The 12,549-nt window shown below is 44.2% G+C and overlaps 1 protein-coding gene across 8 annotated transcripts in view; it reads left to right on the forward strand.

Moving 5' to 3' along the window:
- Window positions 1-12,549, forward strand: part of ZFYVE16 (zinc finger FYVE-type containing 16) — a 3,161,611-nt gene that overhangs the window by 2,901,948 nt on the left and 247,114 nt on the right. The window lies entirely within an intron of this gene.

The raw sequence follows: 12,549 nt of genomic DNA on the forward strand, positions 1-12,549 counted from the left end.
AGATATGCTCTAGAGAGAAAAGGAATGAGGGTCAGCAGGACTAAGACAGTATATGTGTGTGTGAATGAGAGGGAGGATAGAGGAATGGTGAGGATGCAAGGAGTAGAGGTGGCGAAGGTGGATGAGTTTAAATACTTGGGATCAGTAGTTCAGAGTAGTGGTGAGTGTGGAAGAGAGGTGAAGAAGAGAGTAGAGGCAGGATGGAGTGGGTGGAGAAGAGTGTCAGGAGTGATTTGTGACGGACGAGTACCAGTAAGAGTGAAAGGGAAGGTCTACAAGAGGGTAGTGAGACCAGCTATGTTATATGGGTTGGAGACAGTGGCATTGACAAAAAGGCAGGAGTTAGAGCTGGATGTGGCAGAGTTAAAGATGTTGAGATTTGCACTGGGTGTGACAAGGGTGGACAGGATCAGGAATAAGTGTATTTGAGGGTCAGTCCAGGTTGGAAGGTTTGGAGACAAAGCCAGAGAGGCAAGATTACTTTGGTTTGGACATGTGCTGAGGAGGGATGCTGAGTATATTGGGAAAAAGATGCTAAGGATGAAGCTACCAGGTAACAGGAAAAGAGGAAGGCCTAAGATGAGGTTTGTGGAAGTGGTGAGAGAGGACACGCAGGTGGTTGGTGTGACAGAGCAAGATGCAGAGGACAGGAAGAAATGGAAACAGATGATCCGCTGTGGCAACCCCTAACGGGAGCAGCTGTAAGAAATAGATTACGAGTAGGTATAGAAAACAGTAGTTGAGCAAAGTCTGCACAATTTGTTTATAGCTGCATGGTGTTTTGTAACAATTAAAACCCTTTAACACTGGGATTTGTGACTATAAGACCTTCCTAGCTACCTAGAATAATAATCTACTTAAGAGGCATTTTGATTTGGGAGGCTGATATATTTCCAGCTTGCCACATTTCTGAATGTTTCAATGTACTCTGGGGAGTACACACCTTGATTTCACATAGTAGGATAGGATGATAAACTAAGCCTGTATGCTACATACTACTTTTCTGTCACTGTTGTAGTTTGGATCTCAGTCCTAAAAGTCATCCTAGAAAAGTGCCTATGCTTGATATCTAAAGACTGAATCCTTCAGGATATTTTTACAGACAGCAGATTCCAAGTCTTGGTTCATATGGCATTATTTATTTTCTTTTAATTTCACCAAGTCTTTCAGGTTTCTATTGCTTCTGTTTAGAAACTAAAATGTAATGAAGGCATTATCTTAAATGATATCACTTCAACCTTGTCGAGTGCAAGAGGGACTGGGAAAAGGTAGAGACTTCTGAAACTTTTTTAAGATAATAGCTGTGAGAGTGCCGGGGCAAAGCAAAGGGGCAAACAAGGCAAGCCTTTGCATATTATAGACCAGTGCCAGATTTCAAATCAGTGAAGCAGCAAATGACTCAAAGCCAAAACAACTGATAATTTTAGAGTTATACACAAAAAATCAGATCAAACAAATAAGGGAAGACTTAAAAGAAACAAAGGTGGGGCTCTCGTTAAGCCAAGATATGATATTTAAAAAATAGAACTTTTTTCTTTTTCCTATTTCAGAGTGCTTGATAAGAAATCTGGCATCAGAGGATGCAAGCCAGTACAATGGAATCACAAACTGCCCCAAAGAAAGCTAATGGTAATGGAGAACAATTAGATGTTCTTAGTGTTTCACTGTTCCAGTCCTGACTGTTGGGATTTCCTGCCATGAAAGCTCTTGGCCGGCCTGACTACCAGAGAAAACTGTTTTTGCCTCCCATGCTGGTGGATGCCCTAATCAACGTCCGTATGCTCCGGTGTAAAGGTAGCTAGCCTGCATCATCATTTCAGTCTTTTCTTGCCAGAACAGACTGAAGCAGTATATAAGTGTGTTGGTCAGTCTGCACCAGAGAAACGTCAACGGTGTAATGAAAGGAGATACTGCCAGCCCAGCTATCTGGAATTTTGTAAATAATTATATGTCATTTGTGAATGCAATTTTGTAAATGGTTGTGTGTCATGTGTGAATGTAAACATGCTTCATGTAAGATTGTCGTACAAATGTATTAGAACTGTATGTTATGTGGATATTTAACTGCTGGTACAGAAATGTATGTTGAAAAGGGTTTGTGAAGTACTGAGCTTAAAAATGTAACAACAGTGTACCCTACTGGAAAAGAACAGAAATGTACATACACTATTGTAACTGTTTAGATATATATATTTTAACAGTGGAAACTGGAACATGAGGTTAACTTCAGAAAAATAGTTGAAATGAAATTACTTTATGGGCACGTAATGAAAGGATGTTATCTTTCAGTTTCAACACAGTAACAGACAATACCTAGAACTAGAGTTTCACTGTATTGTCTTGGAAGTGATGTCCTTCAAGGATGCATCTGCAGTCATAACATATGGGTTGTCCTGCCTCAGGCAGCCCTTCGGTCGGCCGGATTCCAAAGTCTGGGTCTGGCCTCGGCTGATGTCGCACTTTCCCCGACGTCAGAGCGTCTGGGGTATAAAAGCATCAGCCGATGCCATTTTCCTCAGTCTTTCTTGCCGCGCGCTGCCCGAAGCAGAAGCAATTCGCAAATGCCGGTCGGTCAGATCCTGTGATAAGAAGAAATTCAGCTACCGAAGACTTCGTAAAAGCCAAGTACCCCGTTGGGGACTCTTTCTTGCCTCAGCCGATGTCAGATAAAGTAAATAATTGTTTAACTTGTGGGAAACAAATACCTCATAAGGATTTCCACTCTTACTGCCTTCCTTGCTTAGGCACAGACCACGACGTCTCGGCCTGTTCAGCCTGTGCTTCCTTCAACCGACGAACTCTTAGACGTCGGTCGGAGTTTGCAGAGGAATTCTTTGGGGCTAATTTTGCATATAAGATGCCGTCGGAGACTCCGACTTTGCATTTAGTGAAAAAACGGAAGGAGGGAGAGGTGGCCTAATGGTTAAGGTGCTTGCCTTACAAGCACAAGGTACAGGGTTTGAATCTCACAGGGGATAACTGGCTAGGCTTAAAATGGCTCACAAGGGCAGTTAGCCTAGTACTAACCTATGAACCTATGAACCTATGACAAGGACCGACACTCGCGGCCCGCAATTTTGGCTGAAACCACCGTAAGGCCTACCGCGAGTGTCTCGGTTTCGGCCGAAACCGAGTCCTCGGAGCTTCCTTTAACCGAATCCACTCAACCGACCACCGCGGCCCCGGAGGCCCCGGCTGAGTCGGCTACTGAGCTACCTACCGAAACCAGTGTCCAGGAAATGTCCGACACCATACCTTTGGACAAATCTACTCCTGCACGTGGGCCAGCTAGACTCCCTGCTTCCATGTCCATTAAGGCTTTTTCCAGGGCTAAAGCTGCCAAACTAACTAAAGCTTTGCCTCCCAAAACTACCTCCCAGAGGCCTTCTTCTTCTAGTTCTCAGATCCTCAGCCTTACAGAGGATTTTTTTCTTTAATTAGAGGTTCTCAGCCTCACCCGGACAGGGGCTCTCACCCACCTCCAGACAAAAGGCCCAGGACTGAGCCCTCTGACCAACACTCTTCAGATGAATCCACGGACGGATCTGAGTTAACAGACCACCAGGAGGAGGCCTATTCGCCCTATGAGGATTCTGATGCTGAAGAATCTATTCCTTCGGCCTCCCCTCCTGAAGAGTTTTCTTTTGGTGAGACTCTACACTCCATGAGAGAGCATTTTCAATGGCAGGGTCAGGAATTCTCTGATTCTAGAAAGAGATTAAGGACCTTTTTGCATTTACCTCAACATAGGCCCTTAGCTATACCTCCTGTGTTGCATGTTATTGATGATGTGTACAATGATGTTAGTACAGCCCCTGATACTCTCCCCCCGGCACCTGCCAAACCTGATAGATACTACAGGGTCCCGGATTCTCATTTCCATCTGTATAAGGTCCATTCCGCAGACCCAGACACTATTTCTTAGGGCCCTAAAGGGGTTGCAGCTGCCACTGCCAAAAATCCTCTACCTTCTGAAAGGGAGTCTAGAGCTTTAGAGAGATGGGGAAAGAAGGTATATACTTCTGCAACTCTTTCTGTGAGGGCATTAAATTGTCATTTTCATATGATACAGTACCAAGAGTATTTGTTAGATGAACTAAATAAGAAACTTTCTTCTTCTGAACCCCTTGACGGTAAATCCCTTCAGGACCTGGTACATAACTCACAGCAGGTTAGTAATCATTTCTTAAAGTGTGGTTATGATGCACTGGAGGCTTCATGTAGGTCAGCTATGACTGGGGCAGTTATTCGTAGGCATGCCTGGCTGAAGGAACAATCCCTGCCAGACCATGTTAAAGCTAAACTCCTGGATGCTCCAATGGAAAAACAAAAATTATTTGGCTCCTCGGCCCAGGAGGTCTTAAAGTTTGAAGAAAAGGCTAAATCTGTGCAAACAGTTAAGGATTTTCTGCAAGTACAACCACCGAGATTCAGCAGAAACTGCCCTACTAAGAATTGGTCCTTTCCAGACTTGGACAGAGCCCAAAGAGGCAGGAACAGGCATCCCAGAGGTAGAGGGCAAGCTAGGGGCTCCTACAGAGGCCGTCAGTGGCAGCCTACCAACCAGAGAGGTAGTGCAGCAACAACAACAACAACTACTACACCTGGACAGACACAATGACTTCACTTTGACTCCGCCTACCAGGGCTCAATTGGAAGCACCCTTAGGCGGAAAGCTTTCCTTATTCTCAAAAAACTGGCATTATATTACAAGGGACACATGGACACTGCAAATAATAGACAAAGGATACAGGTTCCACTTCCACACTTTGCCAAGAAGAAATGGAATGCCAAACCTGCCACCAAATCAGAGGGCAGAGGCTTTAAAGCTGATCAACAACTTACTTCAAATGAAAGCCATAGAAAAGGTACCTCTTTCAGAACAAGGTCAAGGATTCTACTCCAGATTATTCCTTGTTCCAAGAAAAGAAAATCAATGGAGGCCTATACTCGACCTGTCCGCACTAAATACTTTCCTCATTGTGCCAAAATTCAAGATGCTGGCCCTACAGCAACTTCTTCCCATGCTGGGCAAGGAGTCTTGGCTGGTGACTCTAGATCTCAAGGAGGCATACCTGCATGTCCCTATTCGACCAAGTTGCAGAAGACACCTCAGATTTCTTGCAGGATCAGAGCATTATCAATTCTCAGCATTGCCCTTTGGCTTATCTACTGCGCCCAGAGTATTCACAAAATGCCTGGCATCAGTGATTGCACACTGCAGACTTCAGGGGATTCAAATCTACCCATATCTAGACGACTGCCTTATACAAGCGGACAACAAGGAAAATTTGATAAAGGACTTAGCATATGCCATCCACCTACTACAGGCCTTGGGATACACAGTCAACATCCAAAAATCAAGACTTGTTCCATCCCAAAGGATAACCTTTTTGGGTGCAGATCTAGACACAACCACCCAAATGGCCTTTCTCACAGAAGAAAAACAAAAACAACTTCCGGAAAACTTCATGAATCTGACAAGACAAACTCGGCTAACTGCAAGGAAAATCCTACAGGCCCTGGGTTACATGGCATCCAGCATAATTCTGATTCCACAGGCCAGGCTGCATATGAGAAAATTACAATGGTACCCAAGGAGTGTATGGTCTCAGCACAGTCACAGTTTAGAAGCTTTGATACCAATTATTCCTTGCCTTCAAAAGGAATTCCTGTGGTGGGCTCATGCCTGCCAGTCCAACAGAGGGTTGCCCTTCAACAAACCAAGAACAAAGCAAACCATCACCACGGACGCTTCGGACCGAGGATGGGGAGCACACATGGAGGGCAAATGTATCCAAGGCCTATGGTCTCAAGGACAGCTGCGCATACACATAAACCAAAAGGAAATGCTGGCAGTGATACACGCAATCGAGGCCTTCAAACCTTTCCTCCATCAAGGTCACCTGTTAATGACAGACAACACCACAGTCATGTGGTACATAAATAAGCAGGGAGGCACATATTCCTACCCCCTATGCAGGCTGACTATGAATCTATGGGATCTGTGCCTGAAACTCAATATACAACTACAGTCCCAGTTCGTGCCAGGGAAAGAAAATGTACTGGCAGACAGCTTAAGCAGAACTACCATGGATGCACACGAATGGATGCTGCACCCAGATATCTTCCTACTCTTAACAAAAACATGGGGAAAGCCGGACATAGATCTGTTCGCTTCCCCCCACAACCATCAACTGAAGAATTCTGCTCCAGGACGCATTACCCAAAGGCTTGGAGGGTGGACTCTCTCTCTCTCAGCTGGAAAGATCTAAAAGTATATGCCTTCCCACCTCTCCCATTAATGTCCAAGGTTTTACTGAAGATCAGGGCAGAACAGCCAAGAGTGATTCTGATAGCTCCAGACTGGCCAAGGCAGCACTGGTACCCACTACTGAGGAGCATGTCACAGGCGAAACCATGGACTCTCCCCCTATGGCCTCTTCTTCTAATGCAGAACAACTTCAAGATCATGCATCCCAACTTGAAAACATTGCAACTAACTGCCTGGAAAATTCCATAAATCCCCCTCACAGTAACTTATCACAGAGGGTAAAGGGCATTATTATGGAAGCTCGACGACCTTCCACAAGGAAGACATACTCAGCTAAATGGAAAAGATTTCTCATTTGGAGCACAACAAAAGGCTTAGATGTGACAGTGGCGAGTATGACACATATTCTGGAATACTTAGCAGAATTGTTCCACAACAGCCTGTCCTATTCTTCCATAAAGATTCATGCCTCAGCAATTTCAGCAGAATACAATGTGGATCCACCTATCTTCTCGCACCCTCTCCTTAGGCAATTCCTGAGAGGGATCAAAAACATCAATCCTCCAAGAAAACCCCCTTTACCAACTTGGGATCTCAACTTTGTGCTGGAGAAACTAACACTTCCTCCCTTTGAACCAGCAGCATCGGCGGATCTACAGTTTCTGTCTTGGAAAACTGCATTCCTTCTGGCCATAACTTCAGCAAGAAGAGTATCTGAGTTACAAGCTTTAATGGCAGTACAGCCATTTCTTATCTTCCATCAGGACAGAGTTTCACTAAGAACCAATCCTACTTTTATGCCAAAGGTGGTATCTAGGGTATCCCTGAAACAAGCTATTCACTTGCCTACTTTCTTCCCAAATCCACAAAACAGAGGAGAAAAACTTCTACACACTCTGGATATACACAGACAACTACGCTACTACTTGGACAGAACTAAAAGTTTCAGAAAAACTGACCAACTCCTTGTAGCATATGCTGCTGGGGTACAAGGAAAAGCAATTTCCAAACAGACAATTTCAAAGTGGATAGGAAATTGCATTTGATTTTGTTACTCCTTCCATCCTGCAAACATCAGGCCTCATTCAACAAGGGCCACAGCCACCACTACAGCCTTCCTGAGAGGAGTGGCTACCAAGGACATTTTAGAAGCTGCTACATGGAGCTCCGTGCATACATTTGCCAAGCATTACAATTTACCTTTATACTCCAGATCCAGAGCAGGTTTTGCTACAGCAGTCCTGCAGGGGATCTTAACTACACCATCCTTTTCTTAGTACCTCCTCCCCCAGATTGGCTATGGTATTCTACCCATATGTTATGACTGCAGATGCATCCTTGAAGGACATAGTACAGTTTTGTACCTACCATAAATGTAGATGTCCGATAGGTATGCATCTGCAGTCAGGGTTACCCTCCCTCCTTCCCCTCTGTGGTATTCCTAGGGTACTTACCCCTCCATTAGCTAGCTGGGGGATCTGTTATGGTGTATTTGTTTGTGTGTGTATATATATATATATATATATATATATATATATATATATATATTTTGGAAAATGTTTGGAATTTTACTGCATTCCTCCAAATTTGGCCTTCCTAGAGGGCACCTGGCATCTGGGGCAAGAAACACTGAGGAAAATGGCGTTGGCTGATGCTTTTATACCCCAGACGCTCTGACGTCGGGGAAAGTGCGACATCAGCCGAGGCCAGACCCAGACTTTGGAATCCGGCTGACCGAAGGGCTGCCTGAGGCAGGACAACCCATATGTTATGACTGCAGATGCATACCTATCGGACATCTACATTTATGGTAGGTACAAAACTGTACTTTTCTTATTGTGTTATGACTTCCAGGTTCTGCCTTAGATCCAAGGAAAGCCTTGTGTGTGTATTTTCACAGGTAGATGCTAAATGCTACCAGCTGCTTCACTGGGGTTTTTCACCTGGGGTAGAGTCAGATGACAAGAAGTGATGTCATTCTTCAAGCTATCCCAGCAGTATTTGAGATATTAATTTAAGAACTCTTCTGAGAAAGACTGGGTATTCTGTATTTTGTCTTTGACCTGACAACATCAAGATCCACTCACCACATCTGCCTTGCTCTGAAGTAAGTTATTGGGGTACAGTAATTCTCTTAGATACAGTAAGGAGTGTAGCAAAGCTTAATTTAGATGTTTTTCTTTATTTGCGACTGTCTTGCAATGTTGTTTTTAAATATTTCCTGTGATTTTGAACTCCGTTACTGTGATTATATACTGAGTATTTTCTTGTTTGTTTATTAATTGTTCTTAAATATATTTAAACCTTTCCTTGTGGCTGATATTTGTGAGACATATTTAAGTTCTGAGAGTACTTGCATATTTATTTGGTGACATTGTGTAGGCCACTCCTAATAGCCTTGCTTTTGGTCAAACTATTTGTATTAACAGTAATATTAGAGTAAGATTGGATACCCTTTGTTAAGGGCCTTAAAGTGGCAGGTAAAGAGTTGGCTGGTGGCAGTTATAACTACCTTATAGTTTAGGCAGAAGGGGGCATAGCTAGTAAACCTGTGCCAGCCTTTCCCAGGGGTGTGTGTGTCTGTGTAAAACAAATCTCCAAGGGTGTGTGTGTCAGCTTCTTGGGCAGGGACAACACAGCACTGGTTGGACAGAGGGTCTTGGAGGTCTTGGCTTGGCCACTCAGCTGAGATCTCAACTGTATAGGTGTGCCAGTGGGGAGTCTTATTAGGTATCTGGAGAAAGAGGGCGAAAGCAGCACAGGACTGACTGTGGTCTCTCTGTGCTCTTAAGGAAAATTGTACTTGATGCAGAGCTGCATATGAAAATACTGTGTGTGTAACTTGTCATTCTCCGAATGTACATCTCCCACTGGTGCTAGTGGTTAGGATTGAAGCTCCTTGATTACTGGTTCAGTGGTGGGGCATCACATTTGTTGCTGGCAGTGGTGGGATAGCCACATATTCACATATTATGATTCAGTGGTGGGGATATTGAATTCCTGTAGCCTGTAAACAATGGTCACTAAAGAAGGTGTTTATACTCTGTCAGCCACACAGTGAACATTCAGAGTTTCATATCCCAATATTTTTTTTTTGTTAGCTTAGTCACGGAGAGCAGGTAAGGATGTCAGCAGAGGAGTGTTGCAAGCTGACAAGGAGCCAGTTGGCTGAGATGTGCCAAGACAATGGACTGGTGCATGCCAACATGACTAAAGCAGAGATGATTGCACTCTTAGTCACAGACCAGCAACCAGAAGGACAACCGGACTGGCCTTGGGAAGATGTTCTTCGTGTTTCACTGTTGCAGTCATTACATTTGGGTAATTTGCTGGCAGGTTGCCCTCAGTCAGCCTGATTAACAAAGTCTTGGGTCCTGCATCGGTTGCTGTCCCTTCTTTCATGACATCAGGTCGTCAGGGGTATAAAACATGCAGCTGACACCAGGGGTGTAAAACATGCAGCCGATGCCATTACATCAGTCTTTCTTACTGTGTGGTGCCCGAAGCAGAAGCAGTTCGCAAGTGCCGGTCGGCCGACTCCTGAAATTTTCATTTTTGAGTTTCAGAACCGAAGTCTTCAACTTAAAGCTAATTACCCCATTGGGGAAACTTTTTCTTACTTCTTACCGATGTCAGGAAAAGTTAATAATTACATTACTTGTGGAAAGCAAATACCTCATAAAGATTTTCATTTGTACTGTATTCCTTGCCTAGGCCCTGACCACGACGTAACTTGCTGTCGGTTTTGTGCTTTATGTAATCAGCGCAGTATCCATCATCGGTACATTTTTGCCTCTAAATGTTTCGGTTCTCTGTTTAATTATCCAGAAATGATGTCGGTTAGCCATCCGACCACCTGGATTCCGAAAAAACGCAAAGATAAAGACAGAGACAGGCCGTTGAGGTCCAAAACTGCCGACGATGCTTCTCCTAAGCCAGTCACCAGTTCGTAGGTACTCAGTGAGGCGCTTTCACAGCCCCTGATACCAGCTACTTCTGACTCACAGGCCTCTACTGAGACCCATTCAGAGTCCAGTATGCCACGAGATACTTCACCTATGGAACCTGTGAATGTCTCTACCTTGGATGGGTCCGGAGCCGCTGTGCAGGCACCGGCTTCTGAGGGTGTATTCAGGCCTACAGACTTGCATATTAAACCAACTCCACCTTCTACACTAAGGACTAAATCTCGATCTATGTTTAAAAAACAGATGCCCAGGCCACATGTTCAGGCCCCTATGCTTAAAAACAAATGATCAAAATGGCTGAAGATCTTATTACTCTAATCATGGGTAGTCAACCCCCCCTTTGTAAGAGGCCTAGGGCGGAGCTTGATTATGAATTTTCTGATCAGGACTCTGTTTCTTCTGATTCTTCTAATGACCTGGATTTGTCCATACCTACTTATGAGGATTCTGATGCAGAGGATTCCATTCCCTCTGCCCCCCCCCCCCCCCCCCAGGACTTTTCTTTTGGGGAAAATTTACATACCTTAAGGGAGCACTTCCACTGGGAAAGTCAGGAGTTTTCCGAATCAAAATAGAACCTTAGGGATTTCCTTTGGCTATACCTCCTGTACTAGACATTGTTGATTATGTGTTTTTGGAATCCGGTATGGCCCCAGATTCCTTGCCTCCGGCTCCTAGTAAACCTGACAGATACTACAGGGTTTCTGAGTCCCACAAGTTCCTCTTCAAAAATCCTGTTGTGGATCCAGGAACCATTTCTCAGGGGCCCAAGGGCATTAAGGCTTCTATTGCTAAAAATCCTACCCCATCTGATAGAGACTCCAGGGCAGTAGATAGATGGGGTAAAAAGGTTTATACTTCTGCAACCTTGGCAATCAGGGCTTTAAACTGCCAATTTCATATGTTAAAATATCAAAAGCATATTATTGGACTGCTTAAACAGAAAATTATGTTGATCTCTGACTGTGTGGAAAATAAAGATTTAAGGGATTTATTGCATTCTCCTGAACAAGTTGGAAAGCATACCTTGCAATGTCGTTCTGATTCTTTAGAGGCCTACTGTAGGGCTGCTGTTACTGGGTCTGTGCTTAGAAGGCATGCTTGGCTTAAGGAACAGTCTCTGCCTGACCATGTTAAAGTGAAATTGTTGGAAGCTCCTTTAAATCAGGACCGCCTGTTTGACAATAAGGCTGAAGAAGTTCTGAAAAAGATGGAAGATAAAGCTAAATCTATGCAAACTGTAAAAGATTTCTTGCAAGTGCAACCTCCTAGATTTAGTAGGCACTGGCCTACTAAGAATTGGTCCTTTCCAGCTCCTTCCAGATCCTCTCAAGCCAAGCCCAGACACACCAAAAGCACCAGGTTTCAGTCCCAGGGGACTCTCAGAACTAAGCAATGGGGGGGGGCCTCCACTTCCAAATCTGGAAATAAGACACCCCCTATGGTAAACAGTCTCAATGACTTTCCTTTAAAATTACCAAGCACTTACCTTTTAGCCGTCCCTTTGGGGAGAAAGATTGCTCTTCATGCAAAAAACTGGGAGCTCATAACCCAGGACAAATGGGTTTTAAATAGTGTCCCAAGGATACAGATTTCATTTCCACACATTACCAACACCAAACGGGTGGCCAGATCTGCCTCCAAACCAGTGGGACGAGGCTCAAAAACAAGTGCTTTCCCTCTTAAACAGGAGTGCTATTCAGCCAGTACCAGAAGAGGAAAAGGGACAAGGTTTCTATTCCAGGCTTTTCCTGGTACCCAGAAAAGACAAATCATGGCATCTAATTCTGGCCCTGTCTGTTCTAAGCCCCCTTTCTGGACATTCCAGAATTCAAGATGCTGACTCTTCACCAACTACTTCCTATGCTAGGCAAAGATGCCTGGTTGGCAACTCTAGATTTAAGAGAGGCTTACCTGCATATCCCAATCAGGGAATTTTGCAGAAGATACCTACGCTTCAAAGCAGGCTACTATCAGTTCTCTGCACTGCCCTTTGACTTGTCTACTGCGCCCAGGGTATTCAGAAAGTGCCTGGCTCCAGTAATTGCATTTTGCAAGCAAAGAAATATTCAAATATATCCATACCTGGATGATTGTCTTATTCAGGCAGAAAACCAGGCCACACTTCTAAATCATCTGGCATTTTTAAAAAGGGTTCCAACTTGTCCGGGGTACACCATAACTGAAAAGAAATCACAACTTGGTACCCTCTCAACAGATTACTTTCCTGGGTGCAAGTTTGAATACAACTGCCCAGATGGCTTTCCTCATGTCAGAAAAGCAAATTATTTTGGTAACTTCAAACAA

Source organism: Protopterus annectens, chromosome 2.part2, assembly GCF_019279795.1.
Source record: "Protopterus annectens isolate FY-2018-M chromosome 2.part2, PAN1.0, whole genome shotgun sequence".
Classification (NCBI taxonomy): Eukaryota; Metazoa; Chordata; order Ceratodontiformes; family Protopteridae; genus Protopterus; species Protopterus annectens.